A 17,706-nucleotide genomic window follows, 5' to 3' on the forward strand; every position below is an offset into this window, starting at 1 on the left:
TCTTATCCTTTTTACTCTGCATTTCTGTCACAATTTTACAGTTAGCCATTTAAAAAATATATAATTAAAGTGCCAAAGCACCTGCTAGCCTCATGCATATGCATGAAATAGAATTATGTCCCCTCCGGGACATCGGTGTTGTGACTCTGGGGAAATGGCTAAGTAACCATGACAACGTGTCTCCACCACATCTTATTTCCAGTGATAAAAGCATGATTTACCCTATTAAACAAACCATATTACAACTTGCCCACAGCAAGTGGTGTCAGCTTTCCAGTAGAGGCACCAGGTCAGGAGGGAGAGCAGCCCAAGCCCATCCATCCATGCAAGCCTCCCCCTCTTTGACACTACTTCACAGTTATGTTGATGGTAAGAGGCAGGATGAGACACATGTACAGTATTTCGCATTTCTATCCTGATAGGTGAGATGAAAGGAGGGGAGGCAATGCAGTATTCATTAGCTGCAGGCACCAGCCCCATCCCCAGTACAGCCGTGATGGACTGTGCAGGAGAACCCAAGGGTAGGACGCAAAGATTGGTGGAACCAACACACAATGATTCAGACGTTTAAATTAGATAATTTCTGCATCTTCTTTCCTGCCAGTTTGCCAAGGCTGTCAATACTTAGTGAATGCCAGGGAAGGCTACCAGAAGTGGTTTTTCAAAGGCTGGTGCCAAAACACAATGTTAAATGATTTTTTTATAATCTTGCCTATGCTACTGATTAGACTGTGTCTTATTTAAAGTGATATTTAAAATCAAGTGCATTCTTCATTATATATATTTTTCTTTATGCCTTGCTTAATTAGGGAAGGCACCTATCTATTACATTATCTATAATAATTTTATAGGGAAACTCTCCTCATTGGATCTTGTCTACTAGCATAATACAATATTTGTTTTATTAGTACTTTGAAGAAGCATTTAAATCAGCCAAACTAGTAATTTAAAGATTTTAAATATTGCCTTGAAAGTGTTTGCATTAACCCTCTTCTTTCCATCACATACTTAAAGAAAAGTATAAACCTTAATTTGAGTTCTTAATCACTTGAGGGCACAATTTGATTAAGAACAATAAACAGAGAGGTGAAAAAATTAAAACCACAAAAGTCTCAGAGAGAAAACAAAACTGGTGTTTAAAGGTCAAGCACATAGACATAATTAGTTCTACTTACATGAAGAATTGCAATTAGCTTTATGAATTGCATTTTGAAATTGCCGGGTCTTGTGAATCCTGAGGGTTTCTTAAAACATCAACTGTTAGAAGCATGTGATTAGATCAGCTTCACAGCTAAGAATGAAAAAAACTAAATCATGACTTCAGTGCAGACAACTGCAAGGTGAGGCTAAAAGTACTATCTGGGCTTACCAAAAGGTGACTAGCAAATAATTGCCCAATATTCATCAGATTATTTGGCAACCTGACTTATGATTGCTAAGTTCTTGGGACCAATTCTTTCCCAATTCCAAACATAATATGTACCAGTCAAAGTACAGGGATTCTGCATTTACTGTCGAAGGATGGATTACTTTCTCTTTTAACAATACATAACATGGAGAAGGTGTTGGTTATTCTAGCTAGTTCTTGCAAGACCCTGAGAGCTGTTCCCAAAAAAAAACCCCTAGCCCAATGGAAATCTGATCTCTGCTAGAACATTTATTCATGCAACAAATGTCAGTGTTTGGACTTCACGGCCATTTCCAGTGACTTGAATGCTGAATGGTATGGAAATATTTGATAGATATTACTGAGTTTTCAGGTATCTCAATCCTCTCACAGCTCTGGGCTTCCCAAGCAGCAGGTTAACTGAGAAACACAGCTCATGTATCTCACAAGGTTCCCCAGCTGCCTCAGGATGCCTGTTCAAAAGGTATTGCAGATCTATCCTATTTCTGGTGCTGTATGGCAAACTTGCAGTAGAGGTAGCAGGGTACCCAGATTAGTTATTTGGAGTTCTGGACTGAGCAGATCTGTTGGAGCACTGGGTTTGTTGCTCTAACTCTGATTTTTTTGCTTTTTGTGTGTATGTGTGCAGTGAAACAGTCTCCTTCCCATCCAGAAACAGACTGTGTTGTGTGTGGAGGGTTGAGCAAGAGAGAAGGAACCTTAAGTCAAATTTTATACTACTGCTCAGGACCCCAACTTGAATACTGACTTTGGACAAGTAACTGGCAGCAAACTCCTGTAGAGAGTGTCTGGAGCTTTACAGAATCCAATAGAAAAATAAAAGGGGAAAACACTGCATCTCAGTTTTCCTATCTGTAACATGGGACTAATACTTACCAACCGACCCACCTCGCAAGGGAGATGCAATAATTAATTAGCTAATGTTCCTACAGCACTTTAACTCTGTAAAGTGTAAAATAAATGTTAAGCATTATTGGCACTTAGATTCTACAGTGATTGGTGCCCTACAATTCCCTAAGCCAGGCAGCTAGTTATTGCTGCTCAGAGCAAGAGTAGCTTACAATACATCCTGCATTATCAGCTGGTTTCTAGATGGTTACGTGCCAGTGTGCCTGTACACCACACCCTCCCACATGTGCCAGATGCCACACAGGGGAATTCTGACGTGGAGGTCCAGGATGTGACTACACATCATGGAAAGGGGACTCTCAGCCACTCCCCAACTGGGCAGTCCCTTTTTGCGGTGGGTTTATTTGCTGCTCTCTGAAGCAGGTTATTGTGGCTAGCAAAGGTCTTTCCCATGAGAACTTCCTCCTGTGTTTTATAAACAAAGATAAAGTTTGGATGTTGTTGTTACAGTGTCTCGAGATTTGGACAGTTCAGGCCTGGCCAATCAGGCCTAGGGGGAGGTTTCTGACTGACCAATCTGGGTGACCTCTGAAAAGTCTATATAGGTTGGAAGCAAAATAATAACGTCTCTCTTTTCTTGCCACACTCAGAACCTGGGTCTTTTCTCTACTAGCGGCTCAACAGCGACAGGTTATTAGGAAATAACCAGTACCTGAAACCCACTGCCCTGCTGTATAAATACTATTTAATCTAATTTTTTCAGTTGACTCATTATTATCTGAAAGTATCCAGAATTCCAATAAATTTGATGTCAAAGAAACTAATTGGTAAACTATGTAGAGCAATTTAAAAAAAAAGAAAAGAAAAGAAAAAGAGCTTTGTCCTTTTTCATTTTATGGCTTTATACTTCTTAAGTAAAGTTTTATTTCAGTGAACAAGAAGATGGCAGCTTCTAAAATTATGTGTGAGAGATGGATATGTAGGTAATATTGTTTAATATTAACTGCTGCTACATGGGTTCATGAATTCCCATCAGTACCAGTTTTTATGGAGTTCCTTACAGTAAAGTCTCTTTCAACAAAGACAGTGGAAAGAGCCTGGTTTGCAGCTCAGTAGTTCAAGAAAGAATTGCAGCTTTGCCCTCTCAGTCATAGCCTGAGAGATCGGTATTGAAGTCTCTGCATTTACACTATATACAATTACGCGATTTTATTTCAGGTTAGATTCAGCCTGGTCCTCTGGGTTAAACTTCCTTATCACGCCTGTGTTTCAAAGCCATTCAAAGCACCAGTCAGTTATTTGTAGCCTCGTGACTCCATCTGGGTTTTGAGGGCATCTAATACAATCCAGGAGGAGAGCTTCTTATTTAGTTTGCTCTCAAAGAAATCCAAAGCCACGCTGTGAATCAAACCAGTAGATGGTAAAAGGAGACAACCGGAAATTCTGTAAAAATCTGATTACTACTTTCAACCAAAACACTGTGAGGCGCAATCTCAGCCCATATGGTACTATTTCTGCTGACTTTGTTGGAAGCCATGTGGACAATAAGCAACCAAGCAACCCCAGACCACCACATCAGAGTTTAAGAGCACATGTCAGCACAAACACAGTTTGGTTCTTTCCCACTTTCTTACACAGTTTCCTTAAGCATCCCCTATTTGCCTTTTGTCAACCACAGGCTACTGGCTAGAGAGACATTCAGTTTGAGCCAGCTAGGATCTACTCATACAGTATTGTGCTAGATCCGGCAATATAAAGAGGATTCAGGTATTGATACACACACATTGGACATAATTCTAGCTCTCTGCCACTTTACTATGGGATATTGTACACAATGTTATCTAACTAATAGCATCCATGGGAATTGTGATTTGCATCAATAAGGACTGGAGGAACCTGGGTGGAAAATCAGAGCCCTAAATTTGACATTGGATCCTAGGAGCTGCATTTCATATTGAGACTCCACCATAATAAATACTTAAAAGCTCATAAAATTTGTTCATGATGGAGGTGAAAAGCATCTCATTAATGTATTATTAATTTATACTCACTCAACTTGTTAATTTAATTAGTGAACTGGATAAAATTGTCTTTTTTTGTGATCTTACTATGAAAGCATGCAACATTACTTTGTGTAAGGCTAGCTGCTTATCACCAACACTATACCACTTCTGCAGTTTCTGAGAGTGAATGACTTAATTTATCTTTGTTTGCTTAGTACTCAACCACTGAACAACACCTAGTGCAAAAAACCCCAAAAATATGAGATGTTTTTATGCTGGAGTAAAAATCAATTACTCAGTGATTTTTTTGCTTTGTTTCAGATGAACAGATCCCTTCAAAAACTTGCTGAGCTTTAAGGCATGTCATAAGCAATTTCTGTTCTTGTTTTGCCACTGCCCATGGAGAGGATGTTTAAAAGTCGATACTATCTCTTTGCAAAACCCTTCCCCACATCAAAATCTATGATACTGATCTTTGCAAGTTTCTCTCAGAAATTGTAAGCAGCCTGAGTACATCTCTATTGCAGTTTTCTTGAACTTTGGGGTTAATATTAATTTATGAACTTTCAACATAAGGAAATGCCAGACAAGACTACACAAACATTTTTGAATTGTTCTTTTTTATAAATCTATTAATTAATATCTGACATATTTCTCAGCTTGTAAAGAATCTCACATTATCATCCAATCCAAGACATTTTAAAACCAATTGAGGTTTGGGGTTTTTTTTCCCTATTTAACAAAAGCCTTTGTTTTCTCTCTTTAAAAATCAAAGAAGTATGATGAGGAAAAAACTGAATATGTGGTCTTGGATGCTTTACGTTTTGGTGTTGTTTAGCTGGTTTATATGGGAGATGCACAGAATTTCTTTATGAAAGACAAGAACTTTGTCAGGGCCTGTCCTGTATTAAAAAAATTTACAGGGAGATAAATGATGCCAGAAGAATGCATGAATATTAACTGGAACATATTCTCTTCTTCCCATCCATTTATAGCCCCCTTTACAATTTAATTATCAACACAAAAATATTTAAAGTCATTAGAGATTTTTATTACTAATTTATGTCTGTAAATCAAAACTGGGCAATTTCAAAGTCTATTATCTCCAAATGAAAATAAGTACTCAGAATAGTGATTTGGTGACTTCTTCCAGCACAAAGCTGCCCTGCTCTAACTGTAAACAATAAAAACACACACACAAAAACTAAGCTTTGAATGCATCATTTATTTGTATTTTTTAAGTTTCAATAAAGTTGTTGGTTTGCATAACTAGGGAAGAAATATGGACATATGTTAGTGTGACTTAATTTCAGGGAAATTAAAGCTGGATCTAAAGCAAGCTTGAAAAGGCACTCTAGTCCCAAAACTTGCTAGCCCTCATTGTGTAGGAATATGAACAGCTTATTTTCATCTCCATCTGATGACCATTGGTATTAAGAAGACAAAATTTGTGAGAGCTGCTGAAAACATCCTGGTACATGCCCAGTGCAGTGCTGGGGCTGTGTGCTCCTCCCTGACACCTCCACATCCCCACAGCACCTGCCCATGGTCTGGTGGCCTGGATGGGCCCTCGATACCATGTGGCACATAGTCCTCACACTCCTTCCTCACCTGCTCCTGGCATTGTAACAGGAGCACGAATGGATATTGTGAGGAACAACAGGAGAGATCACAGCAAGTCAGCCATCCTGTCAAAAGCTTAAGGGAAAAATTTCTTGACACAGCTACAGGAAGAAATCTGCTTGCTGAAGCCTCACTTCAAACAGGCATTCCCAATCCACGGCGCTCAGCACTTCACGGGCTTGAGCAGCCCTTGGACCAGCAAAGTGCTCTGCCAGGTTCTGCAGGCCACTGTCAGGAACCTGGGGCTAGTCTCCTGACCTTGGCACCATGGCATCCCCACAGCTGCTTTGGCAACTCTCCTTGAGGAGCCATGGCAGTCCTAAGGGCCAAATGCTGAAACCTTGCCCAGTTTGCCACACACCAATCCAGACAAGTCCTCTGTGAATGAAATGAAAATTCCAGTTGAAAAAGAACAAGGGGAGGGACTTTTCACTTAAGTAAAACATTGAAAAAAAAAATCTGAAGAGAAGGAGATTATATTACTCTAATATTAGGTATTGAAGGTGTAGACTAGCTTAGAAACAAATGATGGTTTTTCAAAGCAGTTATTTTGTATTTATAGAATGTTTCTCATTCTAGACAATGAATGCATTATAATTTAATGAAGAGCCCTGCAAAGAAAGATCTCATTATCCCAAAACTAAAGGAAGTATTAGATGTATCTACTGATTAAGAATTATAGCAGCAAAGAATGATTTAGGACTGGAGGCTTTTTTTCCTTCTTTTTTGGAACTGCCAGGTGAATTTAGGGTCAAGTAAAATGTACCTTCCAAAACTGGAATTCATCCAGAACACATCCCTTACCCTTTTTTTGTGCTGCACCAAGCAAAAGGAAATAAAAATGACCAGGCTGCTTCAATGCTTTGCAATAAAATGTGTTCTAATACTTACAATAAATCATTTTGTATCAATAGAAACATAGTTATGTTTTCACCACACTGCTTCCTATTTTTCATCTAAAATCTCAGTACCCTAAGTTTAACACATGTCCTTTGTCTTATGCAGAGTTTGGCCAAGATTAGAATTCTAGTGAAATCCAGAAAAAATCTCCATGACTTAGTGATATTTGGATAACAGAGTAATTCCATCTGATACCAATATTTCATAGACATTGAAAACATAGATCATTTATTTTGGTGACTGTTGCAGAGATTCCATTCTAAGGACCTAGCAGATAATAAACAATAATTTCTTTATGTTAGTTACAAAAGAAGTTTCACAGTTGAACATACATCAAAGTCAGTTGCTGAGGGCATTATATATAATATGCTAAATCTGTAACAGATGGGCAATACAAGAGGCTGAAAAAGTGCTTGATTAGAGCTGTGCCTCTATTGCTCTACAAAACTTCCAGATGCCATCATGTTGTTAATAATCTGGGGATCTCCCTTCACCATATTGGACCTGCTTGTCAGCTCTGCCCAATTAGCAAAGATAGCTCCAAGGTACGAGCACAATTCCTAGGGCGGTGATTTTCAACATTTTTCAATTTGTGGACCCTTAAGGATTTATCACTGGAGATGTGGATCTCTGCACAGCAAATGAAAACCTATTGGCAGTGGGCATGCTGGTTTTGCTTACCCTTCCTAGTCCCCATAGTAGGAGTGCTGGGACCCACAGGAGTCTGCAAGCACACCAGACTGCAAAAGACTATCTTAGGATAACACGTTTCTCATAAAGAGGCTTATGTTTTTCTTGGGTCTTCGTAGCTAAGACTTGAAATTTTCTGCCACATGAGAGAAGTCGTTTGTCCTAAAAAATCAAAGCGTGTAAAGAAAGCCAAGCAAGCCCTCTCAAAATTGTTTGGGGATAACATGCTCAAGTAATAATTTGTGGGGGTTTATTTTTTTTTCTTGACCACAGGAAACTTATAGCTTCATTTAATATTTTGAAAACATTTTCAGAATGTTCGTGTATTGAAAGTAGAATAAATACCAGTACCTCAGCAGAACTGCCATTTAAATCAAATTAACTTTACTAATTAGGGGGAAAAAAAAGAAGGCGTCTCAGTACAGGAATAATTTGTGCTTATAGAACTTCACACTTCAGGTGATATACTCTGCCTGAGAGATAGCTAAGAAAGCAATGTACCCATCAAAATGGGAAATCAACCATGGCTACTAAATTTTTCAATTCACAAAGATTTTTTTTAAAAATATCCAATTTGCCCAGAAGACTTTTAAGTCTTCAGATGAAACCAAAGTCATTATATTCAAATGAGTGAGTATATAGAGCTAGCCAGTGATACCGAAATGATTTCTTGTTGGGTAGCTGAAAATAATGGATGGAAATATGCTTGTCATAACACAGTACCCGAGCAGTCGTGTTTAATTCACATTTGCCAAGACTCTCAGGCTGCTTCTCTTTTTGACAGCTGAGACTGTGCAATGGTTTATCTACTGACAGGAGAAAACTTTCTAGCTTCAGATGATGAGGGACGAGCCATGGCACTTGGATGCAACCTCTGTCACCTTGCCATCTCTCAGGTACACCCACATCTGCCAGGAACTTTCCAACCTTCTTCTCCCTCAGGGGTATCACATGCAATGTGCAGCTGGTTGGCATCCCACTGTGACCTGCCAGGGTGTGGTGTTGGGTCGTGGAGGCAGGGAGAGGCAGGGAAAGGCAGTTCCTGCAGCACACTTTCTAGAGGCACAGGAGCAGTTACAGGAAAGCACGCATCTGTGTGAGCCTTGGTTTCAGTGCTTGGGACTTTATGGGTTTTATGGCTGCATGATAGCATAATGATGCTGTAAATCATGCATAAAGGTCCTCTGGAGAATTTACCTTATGTAAGGGATTTCTCAGGCTGGGTAAAGACACTTCCATCAGGCTTTGGCATACTCAACAGGAGAAAACAGACGGAACAGCGTGACTGGTAAGCCTTGGCCGATGGCTGTTGTTGTTCAAATGAGTCCTCAGGAATGAGAGCTCAGTTAGAGCAGTGCAGAGCCAGTCTCAAGATGAATTCTTGCCAAGGATCTCCAGTAGCCTAAGAATATGGTGCAGAGGCAGCTTAGAGTGATTATTAACTTCTCTCCTCATTCTGCCCTTGGTTGTTGTGCTGAGTCCAGGAAAAGGGGAAAGGAGAATTAGGGAATCTCTGCTTCCGTGCATGTGAACTGATAATGATTTGTCCACGAGGTTAAACAGCACAGGAAATGGTGATCAATATTGGATGGTTGTACCTTAAAAGTGCAAAGGCCATTTGTGCATTCTGGCCTGCCATGGAGGGGACTACAGTACCATCAATAATTGATTCATAAACTATGCCTGCTTATTCCCAAATGCTACAGTAAGTAAACACAATATAAAGCTGAATTCTAGATAGTAAAAAAATTCTTTCTTTAGCATGCAGTTGTTCTCTCTAAAATGCAGCTGATTTTTACTTTTAATTCTGAGGTTCTGTGCCTACATTACCTGGACATGTTAGCTGTTTTTAAGAAACCTATGCCCCTGGTAAGGATGCTTACCTGACTTCAGGCTGCACTGTCTCTGTAGATTATACATGCCATCTGACCATGCCAGGCAGAAAAGACCAGAGCATCCCACAGCAGCACTTCCAGAAAATAAAACCCTTCTACTGACACCCCTATACAGGCTGGACTTCTGCTCCCTGTGCCAGTTACCAAACATTTGATCAGCACATGTTCAGTAAGTTTCCAGTTTTGACTTTTGATATTAATACATCATGGTAACAAAATTTAACCTTTTTTTTTCTTTCATTCTTTCTTTTTTTTTTTTTTTAACAGAAGTGGCTCTTGAGCTTGGCATGGAATTTCAGCTAATGATGCTTTCTTGAGGGAGAGAAACAGAGTAGAGGTTTGGTTACTTACTAAGCCATCCATCATTTTGATAGTGAAACCTGGCCTAAGTCTTCCTCCTTTAAGACATTAATTTTCCACCTCCCTCTCTTTGCTCAGAGCAGGCCCAATCCTGCTATTTTGGAAATCAATGGCAAAAATCCCACTAATTTCAGTGGATTAGTTCCAGTATCTCAATTTACATGTGATTAACAGTAATTTTGTCTACTTAGTGCTAAAAAATTCATAATCAAATTTACAATAAGCTGTGCACTGATTTTCTAGGGATCCCAGCTTATTTCATAGGCTTCTAATTTCAGTGCTTAATCACTTTTTGGTTCTGGCCCAATATGCATCAACTGACCACGGAATATGTTCCTAAGAGCTCCACACAAAGTTGCTGTATTTGTAGCTGATGGAATACTAATTTGCAGGATTTCCTTAATACTGAAGAGCTAGAGTAGCTCTGCTTGTCAGACAGACAATCATCCTCCTAACACTTACTAGACTAAAAGCCTTTTTGTAGTTTATTTGCATTAGCTGAGGTGTATGGGCCACGCTGTTCAAAGTTTCATGATTAGTCCTAGGAACACAGGACAAATGTCAAGCCTGGATTTAAAAAACATGCAGTTGTCCTTGCAAAGAAGACATTTGCTTAAACTGAGAGATTTCTATGCGTTAATCTAAATCCATCCATTTGGAATGGACATGCTGCCATTTTGGGCTATCCTACTTCAAACAGTCATCAGTCAACCAGAGATGGTCCCTCTGAGAGAGTCCTGTTTGCAGTCAAAGTAGACCCTGAAAACCATAAACAAGAAGCCACACAGACCTGTCTTGGTCTTGCAAGGTGCCCAGCACACCTGAGTGCTACTGCTTTGAGCCATTTTCTCACAATCTTCCTGGTAGTGGAGGATTAACAGCACTTCAAAGGATCAAATCACCAGGGGGTGATTTTAAAAAGATGTGACTGAGTCTGGTGCTCATTAAAATGAGGGACTAATTGCAGTGGTTCAACTCCAGTCAGGTAGTGCCTGAGCAGGTGTTGTGTGTGCTTCCCCAGGCAGCTCAGGCAATGCACCTGCACAAAAACTGCCATCACAGTCTTGCTCTCCCTGGATTTATTCTGTGAGAAAGATTGCTGTCGAGTGTTCAGCATCCTTTAGGGTAGGCTCTTCTGAGAGCCTTTTCAGAAACAGACATCCATTGTCCTATAACAGACTTTTATTTCTCCAAATATGATTTGGACATAGGTTTGCATAAGTGAAAGGCTATTGCATAAGGATGAGCAGTGAGCTCTATCATTAAAGGCCTCTTGGTGTTAACACTTCAAGGTGGACCTAGACTGTCACCTCGAATTTGGCATTTTGGCCTTCCCAAGCCTAACCAGCCCCTCCTTTCCCAGCACTGTTCTCTGCTGGTGGCCTTCAGAGCTACTGTTCGCAAGATGCACCATGGAAACAGCAGGAAACTTTCCAAGTTACCTTTTTTTTCTACATATGCTTGCCTAGCTAAATACATTATTTGATACTTATTCTTTAATTTATGGCAGTGAAAAAGCTATACCAAGCCCTGCACATCCGAGCTCATTGCTGTGACTCTTTCTGATCGCTTTATCAAATGGAACCCTTTCTTTGAGCTGTTAGCTAAATGTCGCGTGAAGTTCTGAGAACAAATTGTGCTGCTTTGGGACATTAACTTCACATTAATTTGGCTAATCACTTCTACTTGATAGAAGTTTGTTTGAAAAACAGGGTACTTCAGCTGCAGTGAAACCTGCATGAAGAGTCATGTGGTAACAGCCATCCTCTCTGGTAATGGGCAGTGAAATTTCAGGATGAGCATATTCAGAGTCAAAGACGAAAATGCACAGAAAGAGTGTTTTTGTGGGCAGCTCTGTGTAACAGAATGGAGATCCGGATCAGGAGGAATTAGAAAAAAATTATCCAGCAGAAAGGAATTAAAGCTTCAGCTAGGCTCAGCCCTTGTTAGCATGTTTTATTCTGCCCATGGACAAAAACACATCCAGCATTGCCAAATTTTATAATCAATTCCACAGCAGTTGTTGTCTGTTTTCTTGCACCCCAATCTCTAAAGTCAATAGATTTGTGTGAGAGCTATCCATTCCTCTCTTCCTTCCTTCTGTTCAGCAACCTGTAATGCTATTGGGAAAAGTTCTGGAGACCCTGGCGCTTTCGGGTTCTAGAACCATAAGGTACAAAGAGTACGCTACTTTTAATATCCTGTGATTTTAATGCTAATCCCATGATTAACAAGTGTTCAACATGTAATTTCTGAGTATTGAGTGTGACTCCCCTCTCCTGGAAAAAGGGATGGTGGGCAGGGGCACCAGGAGCTGGGAAGATGATATCCAGCAGCCGAAGCCCTGGGCACATGGTGAACACCACTTCCAGTCAAATCCCCATCCATTAAACAGAAGAGGCAAGTATGGCTGGAAGGGTTGGTTGCTCTGTATTCGTGTATGCAACCAGGTATCTACCATGCTTCACCTTCCACACTCATCCAGACAGCCATAGTGATAGGAGACACCATTCAGTGGGAGGCCAGTGTAAGCATGAAGCAGAAGAAATGTACTGTTGCACCCAAAGCTTCCAGCCTGCAGAAGAAAGGAACAGTTCCCCAAAAGGCAAAAGAACAGCAGATGATACTGCCTTGCTCTACTCCCCTGGTCAATGCAAGGAAGAAGAAACATCAGCAATCTTTCTGCTGAGGTAGAGTCATCTCCCCTGACCTCCAGTTCCCATGCTTAGCTCTCATGCTTGGTAAACATATTTCTTAATTGGAAAAATGCGACATGGTATGGTGGATGTACCTCAGGGAGAAAAGGTGAGAGGCACTGGCCAAACCCAATAGGTAAATTCTCTAAGTAACTCCACTAACTAGAACCAACTGAGACAGTCCGAAATATCAAGGGAAAACATGAAAATCAAGGGGGTTTCTGGAAGTGACTGCATCCTAGAAGGTAGCCAAAGCACTCCAGTGGGCTCAGCTGGAGACAAACAAATCCTTCCCTCTCAGGATGTGAGGGCAGACAGGGTTCCTTGCTCTCTGCTCTCTGGTGGCAGGTAGAAGGTATGCCAGGGAGTAGCTGTGTCCCTCCTGCAGCAAATGTAGATGAAACTTTGGAGACTAGAACCCAAGGGAAGTAAGCCAAGGTCAAAACATTTTTAGAAGTCTGGGGCATGGGAGAAATTCAGCTTCAACAGGTTTTGATCTTACTCAGGGCACTTTCAAGGTCTGAAATACAGAATTTCAACTACCACTCCAAAGGTTTGGCACTTTGCCTTTTTTTCCTGATAGTATCTACTTGCTGAATGGACTAGACATTGCTGTCACGTTTGGAAAGGTCTGTGGGTCTCCATCCATTTTTGACTGGTTTCTCTTGCAGATCACAGGGGGTTGCCAGTTATGCCTCATCCTCAGAAATGTGCTTTGCCCTCCTGCAACACGCTTTCCTTCAAAAAGTCTCTCCTTGAATTTGAAGCTGATTTAGCAGTCCTTCCTGCAGAGAGACAAGCAGACTTCTCCTGGAACCAAGCTTGGAGACAACCAGCCTGGGCTACTGCTTGAAGCAGGAGCCTGCCTTCAGAGCACAGCCAACAACAGCCAGCATCTACAGAGTATCATCCAGCATCTTTTAGAAGTGCCAGGGCAAGGCTCAGGGTTGTGATTAGCATATGCTAATGGCTGATTATAATATGTAAATGACACACTGGGTCAGAACTGCACGCCCATTCAAACTAATGAACTGTGCACTTTTTTTATAAGTGGCACCAGTAATTGGGTGCATCATTTTTCTGTTGCTGCCAGGCAAAGAATAAGGAAGCCATCTGTAACGACAGGCCAATGTTTGCAGCAATCCCGTTGAGAAGTAAAGGCAAGGACTGCTAATTTCCAAGTGTCCAGCAGGGAACCAGTACACATGCCTCCAGTCACCATCGTCACAATCCTTAGTATCTGAGCATGTAATTATATGGTCATATTTTTAGAAGAGATCAGCATTAAAGATAACTGTTGAAAACTCCTGGCCAGAGCAGCATGCAGAGATCTATTTGAGCACCTACTGCCTAAAGTGCAGAACACCTGGGTTTTGAAAATGCAGCTGTATGTGACCTTGCTGTAATGAAGAAAATATTAGTATCTCATTTGTGGGGTCTGCTTTTCCCTCTCAAAAATAAATTCTCCTGTAAAACTACACCACTCTCTCTGAAGTAGGCAAGAACAGAGTTTAATATCAGAATGGACAGACTGTGAAACTTGTCAAAACTGATTTATTTCAACCCTCAGTATTTACTTATTCTCTCTATTAATTAAAATTCCTACTCAGAATCTTTATCAAGAATAAATTAGTAAACAGAGTGATTCAAATATGAGGGGTTTAAAAAAATCAGATCCATTTTACAAAGGGATATGATTATTCTTTTATCCTAATTTTAGATATGAAAACAAAGAACTGAAACAATTTGTGTTAAATGTCACACTGTAGACAGTCACCAGAGCTTGCAATAGAATGGAAATTGCCTAGGTCTGTATCTCTCCTGCAGATATTGCCCACAATAGCAGTAGAAGTATGGTGGAGTGACGTGATCAGACTCCAAAGCTGACTGTGTATAAGGCAGATCTTTATACGCCTCAGGTTCAGAGTAGTATCATTGCCCTGACTGAAGCCCAGAAAACCTGCTCCTGATATCCCAGACTGAAGCCCAAACTGGTAATTCCCCACAGCTTTGCACTGTGCCACATGGACTTCCTTATTCAGGTTTCTGAAAGTTCACAAACTCCTGCAGAAGGTTCTGGGTTTTGGTGTAGGCAAACCTCATCCTTATTAAGGCATCCCATTGATGTCACTTTTGGGATTGGCTCTTTCATGCAGTGACTTTCAGATTCTCCTGGTTTGTTCTCTCTCTTGTTCAAACTACATATTTACACAGAGTCATTTGCATCCAATCTTGGCTCTTTTTCATTTTTTCCATTATGGGCTGGCATTTTGGGGGCACAAGCATGCCATAATGCCTTTTCTATTATAACCCATTTAGAAAGCGCATTAAAACATCTATTAATCCTAATTCATCTGTTAACATAGTCATTCTGACAGTGAAGGTATATCCCTTCTGGCAATTTTGAAAAGTGAGAGGAAGATATCAGCTCTGAGTTTTACTGCTTCTAAGTCATCCTAGAACACAGGATGTGCACATCATCTTCAATAGCCTCATGCTTATTTGACTCAGATTGGTTGCTCAGAGTCCCCTTGTGAGTGGAAAGGTCAGTAATGAGGCATGAGGGTAAAAAAAGGATATTTTGACAAAAGTGACCTAGTGTAGCATTCCCAGAAAAACTGCATCAGAGGATATCCAGCAGGCTTTTGGGTAACCAGCAGTGAAAGGAAAGGGCAGCAAATTAACTGTTGTGATTTACTAAGTGAAAAGGCAGTCCTGTATCAGTGGGAAAACCCAGCAAATCTGATAGCAATCTGCAGATGGCAGTGTTAAACCCTCTGCATGTGGATCTCACTTTTGATGTCAATAGAAATATCAAAGAGATCAGGGTTGGGCCAGAGACTCTCTGTTTGATATCTTCGGACACACGTTCTCGGTATTAGCATTACACAAGACACCTCATGTCCCCAAAATCTAAATACATAATTTGACTGATATTATGTGTTGGCTGCTGGCAATGAAGGGTGATATACTGTTAATGTCTTTCTGCAAATGTTAGATGAACAGCTACCAAAACTCTATCGTCTATATTGGCATTCATACAGCATAGTCTAAAAATACTTCAGTCTCTCACTAGCTCACTCTCACTAACCTCTAAAACTAGAGGTTTTACTATTTTACACATCATTTGAATTTTTATTACATCTAAAAAATAAAATGCATTATTAGGATCAATCTAAATCCACAGTATTTGCAGTTTTAGGATTTTCTCCACAGATTTGGCTCTGCTCTCCAGAATCTAAGCCTTCCCTTTACAGAACTGAACTTTCTCTTGCCCTTCTGGTTGCAAAGGTATGTTGGCAAGATTTAAACGTTGTACCTCTCCAATATATGGATTAGTGCTGAGCAGAAAAGGATTGAATTCAAACTTTCAAGCCACATTCCATTTATAAAATGAAGTCTAATAAAAAAAAAAGCTTATTTGGCTGCAGATAGGGTAGTCATGCTAGCAATTATATTTCAAACTCTATAACATTTGTAGAGCTTATTTAAAATAAAATGAATAGAAAATGAATGTGATAGATGCATTATTTTCCAGTTGCCATGAATTTGAATAATATGTAATAATGTATCTAAAAATAATTGCTTCTCTTAATCATAGGTTTTGCTTCAGTGCTATCTGCTTAAATGACCCTAAGTCGTTGAATACTTTTTAGTGTCTCATCCCATTTCTTAAAAATTGAATTGCTCTTGCTAAATGAGTGGTGGCTGTCTCTATTCCCTTCCCACAGACCACAAAGGATGAGAAAGGAAATATTACCTTGCTTCTATTTCAGAACGTTTAGCTAACTTTAGAGATCTTCTTGACTATCTACCTAGGAAATGCCCTCGTCAGAGAGGCTGTGCTGCACCTGGCCGGGTGTAAGATCTGTGTAACTTGGAAATGGTGTTCCAGTCATTCAATTTACCAAGAGCAGCTTGGGAGACACAAAGAACCACCTCCCCAGGATCAAAACTACCCTACCACCTCACCAGCAGGGACCAGAGGAGCACAGTCAATTATCCAGCACCACCACAGGGTCATCAGCCCCTGGCCGCATGCTCATTGGTCATTGTTAAATAGAGTATTTTTTGTGCAAACAAGATGAAATCTTTTTGATTCTTGGAGAAAGAAATTTGCTGTCACACTGTGCCTACCTGAGTGACCCATCTGTGGGTTCAGCCTGTGGCTCTTAATCTGCCTGGGGGTCCTAGGAGTTGGCATGAAGTCAGTGACTGTCAGGGAGTGGAAAACCACGGCAGCCCCCAGGCCGTTGGCATCCAGCCCCACATCTCTTCTCTGTTGTGCACTTTCCGGTGCAAGAAGTGACAGCTAGAGAAGACAACATTACCATCTAGTTTGGTAAGATACAGAAGCTGATGTTTTGCAGGGTCTTTTAAGCACAGAAGGGAGCTACAGGAAAGGTACACACCCCACTCTCTGATGCTCAGACATCAGATGTATGGAGGCATCCCTTCTCATGGATGCAGGTCAGCCAAGTGATACGTAGCTGGATGCCATGCCAGGTAGGGGTCACACAGCAAGAGAAAGAAGACCAAAGCTCCCATGGACTTCTTGATAGCTCACACCTGAGAAAAACCCTGGAGGCAAAAGGTATGATTTCTCCATGGAAAATACAGTCCTAAAGCATAATAGGACAATTCAAAGATTCTTAAACTCATGAGATTGGGTACCGGTAGCAATTCAGCCATGCCAGCAGAGAGCCTTCTTCTGACAAACTTACCCTAAATGTCATGATCCAGGGGCTTTGTGGATCCAGCAGGGTCTCTACTGGGAAAAGTAAAGCATGACCTCTTCTCCGCAGCCCATCAGTGTTCCCCAGCCTTTCAAAGTCCCCTGAGATCTTCAGGCAGATTTCTGTTTACATCCATGGGCTTCCAAGTTGCCTAATGGTCTTTTAAAAAGCTTTGTCTTACATTTTTTAATATGGCAGGTGTGAAGCGTAATCATGAATTTGGGTTTTCCATTTGGGAAGAGAGAGATAGAAGCCAGAGGTTCAATCACCATACTGCAGAGCTCTGGATCTTGCCTTGCAAGAAGCTACACCTGGGACCATCACAAAGGCAGTCCCAAAAGATCCACAGAAAGCCTGGAGGCCTGGCAGAACCCATTCATCCATAGTGTTGGCTTCATACCAGACTACTACTCTTGGCAGTAAAGTGTGCTGTGTATTTAAAAGGTGGGTTTTATTTGTTGAAAGGATTAAACAATTGTAAAATATTTGACAAATTAAACCTTGATTCAAGTAATCAGGATAAGATGGCAAAAGCACTGCATATGT

Source organism: Lichenostomus cassidix, chromosome 2 (assembly GCF_008360975.1).
Source record: "Lichenostomus cassidix isolate B80296 chromosome 2, HeHo_3.0, whole genome shotgun sequence".
Lineage (NCBI taxonomy): Eukaryota > Metazoa > Chordata > Aves > Passeriformes > Meliphagidae > Lichenostomus > Lichenostomus cassidix.